This window comes from Lolium rigidum, chromosome 1 (genome assembly GCF_022539505.1).
Source record: "Lolium rigidum isolate FL_2022 chromosome 1, APGP_CSIRO_Lrig_0.1, whole genome shotgun sequence".
Classification (NCBI taxonomy): Eukaryota; Viridiplantae; Streptophyta; class Magnoliopsida; order Poales; family Poaceae; genus Lolium; species Lolium rigidum.
This window is the reverse complement of record NC_061508.1, coordinates 47,150,154-47,157,385: the sequence shown is the minus strand read 5'-3', so window position 1 is coordinate 47,157,385 and position 7,232 is coordinate 47,150,154.

Genomic DNA, 7,232 nt, shown 5'->3' with positions numbered 1-7,232 from the left:
GTAGGCGGAGTCCTCGGACGTGTGCCGCTGTCGCCTCCTCCATTTTGTTGTTGGGATCCCTTTGTTGTTAGCTAGGGATCCCTCGTTGTTATGTTGTTAGTATGATGGTACTATACTGCTGTGAAGAACCTCGAACCCTACTATGTTTGGCTGCCGAATGCAGCTTATTATCTATATTATCTATCCCTATTCTACTATATGACCTTGTGAATTTATCGTACATTCCCTGTAGATTTGCTTCTAGATTTAACTACATACATATGGACTAGATGGAGTACTAGATTGGGCTCCCTACTAGATTTGCTGCCATATTCGGCAAACAACGAGGGCCAAAAGGCACAAATAATAATTGAAGAAAGACAGAAATGCAAGCTTCTCTAGATTTGATACTAATTAGGTGAAAAAAGGCGAGAGAGAAGGAGGCGGAAAAGGTACTCGTTAAAAGGGAAATGCCAATGGCCGAGAGAGACAAAACCCAGCCTCCTGCTCACGTGCAACCAAACGCTATCTCGTCCTGTCCCACGCGGTCCCTTTCTACCAGCCCCACGCGACGCGGGCCTACACGACGCGGCCCCACACGTCAGCACGGAGCGGTCAACTTAACGGGAATCCTGCCGTCTAAGCTGCCTTCTGCGGGTTTCAAACAAGCACTTGGGGAAAACTGAGGAAAAATTTGGTTTAATCCCGCCTAAAGATTTGGTTTATCAGTTTATTGGTTGTTGCTATCGATGTGGCCTGACTGATCATTGCGGCCCAATTGTCCTGGAGTCTGTTTGGAATGTAGACGTTTGAGTCAGAAGTGTAAAGCATGTGTGCTTAAGGCCCAGCCCAACAAGGGAAGATCAACCGCCAACGCGCTAATTTGTTTTTCCTGTGGTAAACCTGGACACTATGCAATTTCTTGCTCTGGTAAAAGGAAACAGATTTGGCGAATTAAATCTCCTCCCGTTTCTCGAGAACAGACCGCTTTAAGGGGCAACAAAATTTGGGTGGTTAAGGGAAAGAAGGATTTTACCCCTTTTACGCAACAACTCTCTGCTTCTTCCACACCAAGCGCGGACGTTCCCTCTTCCTCCGATACAGAGCACTCTGCAGTTGAAGCATCCATGGCGAATTTCTCCGTCAATCCTCTTGCTTTTCTGCCAGAAGGGATGACTGTGGATCATGGTCCTCCAGACAGAAAGGTACGCACCAATCTGGTTGTGCCTGATGTGGCTCCTCTGCACAATGATAGAGTTCTCATCGCAGAAACGAATAGATTTATTCCTATTCAGCATAGAGAGCAGATGAGAGAGGATCTGAGGGATTTACTGGTTGCGGATGGATACATTGTTAGATACTTTGATGATCACCCCTTCGGTCTAGGAGTTTACACCTTTCCAGATACTATAACTGCCGATGCTGTGTCTGGGACAACTTATGAGTTAGATGAGGAAACCACCATTAACTTTGTTAAGCATAATGAAGCAAAAAACATGAGACTGACAACCTTTGGAAGAGAGACATGGATACTTTATCTTGGTTTCCCTCTAGACTATCAGACTACACAGTATATTCATAGTGCTGTTGAGGACTTTGGCTTACTGTCCATCTGGGACAATCCTAGGGGAAATAAAAAAATTGTTCTGGTCAAGGCATGGATAGTAGATCCCAAGTTTGTGCCCAAGAGTCTTGTGATGCACCAGTTGGGTGGTCCTAGGCGCTGTTGGACAGTACCAGTGATTATGCTGAGACATGCTAATTGGAATGCTCATGAAGCATATGTACCACCTCCTCCAGCGGTAACTCGAGCCTCGATAATGGAAATCCTCACCCTCTTTATGGCCCCGAAGTAACTCGCTGAGCGGATCTATCGGCAGCAGCTTGCACCGTGGTGGCAGCAGAATCGGGCTCCCGGTGGGCACCAAAATATGGGTCATCGGCATGTGCAACATTTTCAAGTACAACCTCTGCGCAGCAACCTCCGCAACAGCTTTCTCCTGAGCAGAATGCTCTGGCACCAGATTTACAGGAGCAGCATCCACCTCTATTCAATTTTCAGGTTATGTTGGCTGAACAAGGTGCACACTATACTGATGGTTTGCCTCCTCCTGCCACAAATGTTGCTGACAGCCCTATGCAAGCATGGCATGATAATGTCTCTGTGAATAGCTCATCAGGATCCTCCACCTCCTCTGTGGGGGACAATATGTTCATTGACCAGCAAAATGTTGTGCAAGTCAATACTGTTATCCTAGCTGAAGGGTCATTTGCAGATTTGCATGCTGAATTATGGGCCAAAATTACTATGGTTAGAGCTGTAATGAATACATCTAGTTCACCTGATGTTCTTGGGGATAATTGCAGGTTTCTCTCCTTTAACATTCAGATGACTGCCTCTATGCTGCATGAAATGGTTGGAGAATTCTTCTCCTTATATCAAGAGAGAAGGGTTGCTAGGAGGACCCTGGAACAAGACAGTCCTCTCACTGCATCAAATGAGTCTCCCAAGGCTCCTGACAATTTTATGACTATGCAGCTAGGAATTCCTGAAGTTGGACAAAAAAGGAAAGCTTTATGTACAGAAGCCTCTACATCTGCCACTCCAACTTGTACTACACTGGTTAGAAGGAGCACCAGAACCAACAGGTACCAAGGGTTTAAGGCAAAAAATATGTCTGAAGCAAAGCCCACTGTGTCCAAGGTCAAGGCTAGGAGAATACCAACAATGCAAGAAGTTCAAAGTATGTCTGACACATCCAGTTCCACTGATAATGAGGAGATGGGCATACCAGCTACACCTGTGCCAGTGCTTCAATCCATTGGTATTAACCTTTGTGGAATTCCTCCTGAGGAAGTATCCCCCCAGAAGCTGCTGGAGACTTCCAAGGACAAGACAGAAGATTAATTCTTCTCTGAATATTGCTATCCTCTATTTATCTAGCTATGACTAATTTGAAGAAATGGTTTGTATTATGTTGGAACATTCGTGGTTTAAATTCTAAAACTAAGCAACTTACTTTAAGGAATGTTATTGATGAGTGTGGGTGTGATGTAATTTGTCTGCAAGAAACCAAGAAGGAATCCTTTGATATGGCTTTTATTAAATCATGCTGTCCTCCATGCTTTGATGATTTTCTATATGTTCCTTCAAATGGTGCCTCTGGGGGAATTATTGTTATTTGGAAAAGCTCTGTTTTTTCTGGAATGATTATGCATTGTGAACCGTTTGCAATGTCTGTGCATTTTACCTCAACCACATCTGCCCAGACATGGACACTGGTTAATATTTATGGCCCCTGTACTGGAGAATTAAGGAATGATTTTGTTAAGTGGCTGTTTGAATTGAACATTCCATCCAATGAAGATTGGTTATTAATTGGAGACTTTAATTTCATCAGATCAGCTGCCAATAGAAATAAACCTGGGGCTGTGTGGAGGATATGATTATTTTCAATGATTTCATTAGAGAACAAAACCTCACTGAATTACCACTTAAAGGGAGACAATTCACCTGGAGTAATATGCAAGATAATCCACTTCTTGAGCAACTAGACTGGTTCTTCACCTCTCTCCATTGGACATCTGTTTACCCAGCTACTGAAGTGCTTCCTAAAGGCAAACCCACATCTGATCACATTCCTTGCCTGATTTCCATACAAACAAGTATTCCAAGCAGTAAAATATTCAGATTTGAGAACTATTGGGTGGCTCATCCTGGTTTCATGCAGACAGTTTCCACCAGTTGGAATAAACAAACTCATAAGGTAAATTCTGCTGCTAATTTGAATGCAAAGTTCAAGAGGTTGAGATATGATCTGAAATATTGGAGCAAATCTATATCTAAATTAAAGATCTGTATTGAAAATACAAATGCTGCTATCACTCAATTGGATGCCATAGAGGATGCCAGAGAATTGACTGTCCCAGAGAAAAACTTTAGATTGATTCTCAAAAATCATTTGATCAGACTACTCTCCTATCAGCAACAATACTGGAAGAAAAGATGCACCATTAGATGGACAAAGTTTGGGGATGAGAATTCAAAAAATTTCCACAATATGGCAACTGAAAGACATAGAAGAAACAATATTGCATCTATTACATCCGAAGATGGCACAGCTGCTACTGACCATGCAGACAAGGAAAATATTCTTTTTCAGGCATACAAAAATAGGTTGGGAACCTCTACCAACCCTCCTATGCTTTTTGATCTGGAATCTCTGATACAGCCCATTAGTGGACTAGAAGAATTGTCTATGCCCTTCACTACTCAAGAAATTGATGCAGTTATAAACAGTATGCCACTTGATAAAGCACCAGGACCTGATGGTTTCAATGGACAATTTCTTAAATCATGTTGGCACATTATTAAGGAAGATATTTATAGGCTCTGTTTTGAATTCTATGAAGGAAATTTAAATCTTGAGAGTATAAATATGGGGCATATTACTTTGATTCCAAAAATTCAAAATCCAGAAGGAGTAAATGATTTCAGGCCCATCACTCTCCTAAATTGTGTCCTCAAGATACTCACAAAACTACTGGCCAATAGACTGCAAAAAGTGGTGCTTAAAATAGTACATAAAAATCAATATGGCTTCCTCAAAGGAAGGAACATACATGATTGTATTGCTTGGGCTTTTGAGTTCCTTCATCAATGTGAAAAATCTAAGAGAGAAATTATACTACTGAAATTGGACTTTGCCAAGGCCTTTGATACTATTGATCACTCTGCTATGATCAAAATAATGAAACAGATGGGGTTTGATAATAAGTGGCTTCTATGGATTGAAAAAATCTTTTCCTCTGGCAAATCAGCTGTTCTTCTAAATGGTGTACCTGGCAGACAGTTTCATTGCAAGAGAGGTGTCAGACAAGGAGACCCCCTGTCTCCTCTTCTTTTTGTCCTAGCTGCTGATTTGTTACAGTCTGCAATTAATAAAGCTTACAGAGATGGACTGCTCACTCTTCCTTTTCCCTCTAATGAAGATACAGACTTCCCTGTGGTTCAATATGCAGATGACACTCTTGTTATCCTACCAGCTCACACACAACAAGTACAAATCATGAAAGATATCCTTCAGCAGTATGCTCAGTCCACAGGCTTGATAATTAATTATAACAAATCTTCTATGATCCCAATAAATATAGACAACGCCACAGCCTTCCAGTATTGCTGAGCTTATTGGATGTCAAATTGCAAAAATGCCTTTCACTTACCCGGGACTGCCACTTGGCACAACCAAACCAAGCTGTGCAAGAACTTATGCCTCGGTGGACGGAATTGAGAGGAAAGTATCTGCCTCATTTATGCTCATGTCTTACGATGGACGAGTGACTACGATAAATTCTCTCCTTACTTCCATTGCCGACTTCTCTATGTGTGCCCTTCAACCTGCACCCAAAAATTCTTGAATTGGTTGAAAAAATTAGACGACATTGTCTTTGGTTGAAAAAGGGAGAAAATGGAGAAAAAAAGAGCAACTCTTTAGCCTCATGGGATATGGTTTGTCAACCCAAAAAGAAAGGAGGACTTGGAATACTCAATCTGAAAATACAGAATCAGGGTTTGTTACTGAAATATCTACATAAGTTCTATAACAGAGAAGATACTCCCTGGGTTAACCTGATTTGGAGCACTTACTATACAAGTGAAATTCCACATGCTGCTTCACTATGTGGGTCTTTTTGGTGGAAAGATATCTGCAAGCTTATGCCTATCTATAGAGGAATTGCCTCTAGTACAGTAAATGAAGGGACTACAACTCTCTTTTGGAAAGATTCTTGGATTTCAAATATTGTCAGTGAAACATACCCCAGGGCCTTTTCATTTGCAATTAATGAAGACATTTCTGTACAAGAATTTCTATCATCTGCCAGGCTAGGGGATCTTTTTCATTTACCCTTATCTCCAGAAGCAATGAATGAACTCAGAGAATTACAGAATGACACAAGGCATATCATTCTTTCTCAACACCATGATGAATGGACCTATGAGTGGGGATCCAAATTCACATCCAGCAAATACTACAACTTATGTTTTAGAGAAATTTCGCCACATGTCACCTATGGTTGGCTATGGAAGAGCAAATGTGTACCAAAAATGAAATTCTTTGGTTGGCTAGTACTATCAGATAGATTAAACACCAGGAACATGCTCCGGAGAAGACACTATTGCCTAAACACAGGATATAACCGCACGATGTGCATAAACCCACCAGAAGAAACAATTGAACATTTGCTCTTTTACTGCCCCTTTAGTGCCTTATGCTGGGAAAAAATTGGAATGTCCTGGCACAGTAACTCTGAAAGAAGGACATTAATTCAGAAAGGAAAGGATCAATGGCAGAAACCAATGTATATGGAAATTATGCTGATATCTGCCTGGAACATATGGAAAGAAAGGAATAACCTCCTCTTTAAAGGAATAAACCCCAGTATAGAGTCCTGGAAACAGAGAGTCAAGACTGATCTCCTTCTCTTGGTCCATAGAACCAAAGAAAAACTTCATAGCTTTATCCTTGCTTTTGCAGAAAATATCTAGTGTTAGATTATAGGTTTACATGTAAATTTTGTACTTTCTTCCCTTTGAGGAAGACACCATGTAAAGTGTGATTGATTAATACAAAAAGACAGTAGGAGCCTTTCCTACTGTCAGAGTTCTCAAAAAAAAAACTGAGGAAAAACTAAGGAGCTGGGGAAAACTGAGCACAACCAAGGAACTGAGGGCATGAAAATAGAAATCCCTTTATCCTATTGTAGTTTGCAGCACCAGTTCTATGTTCAGCATAGCTACCCTTCACGAAGAATTCAGCATCCATCCGAAGAAGTTCGTCCATCATCTCTTCTGCTACAGGAGTTACAGTGTCGTTGATTTTATCAATGTTCCTCTTCCACTTCGCACTGCTTGGCCAGACACTTGGTGACAATACGAGTCAGATCTAACTTCGGGTAGCAGATCTGTATCATAATCATGGCGAATATTGCCCCAGCAGTTAGTTGAGCCCGCACAAATTCATGAATACGAGGGGCATCTCGAAATTTTTCCATCAAAGCAGGAAGAGTTTCTGGCGTTTTGTTGAGTGGAAACATGGTACTATGAACTAAGGATAGTGTCTGTGGTGACCCTGCATACCACTGCATGTTGTAGTATGCCAGTCGTTGATATAACATTCGCGAAGTACCATTCCGCAAATATCACATCCCTCAGAGTAGTACAACAGAACATAGCAAGGTCCATAACTCATTCA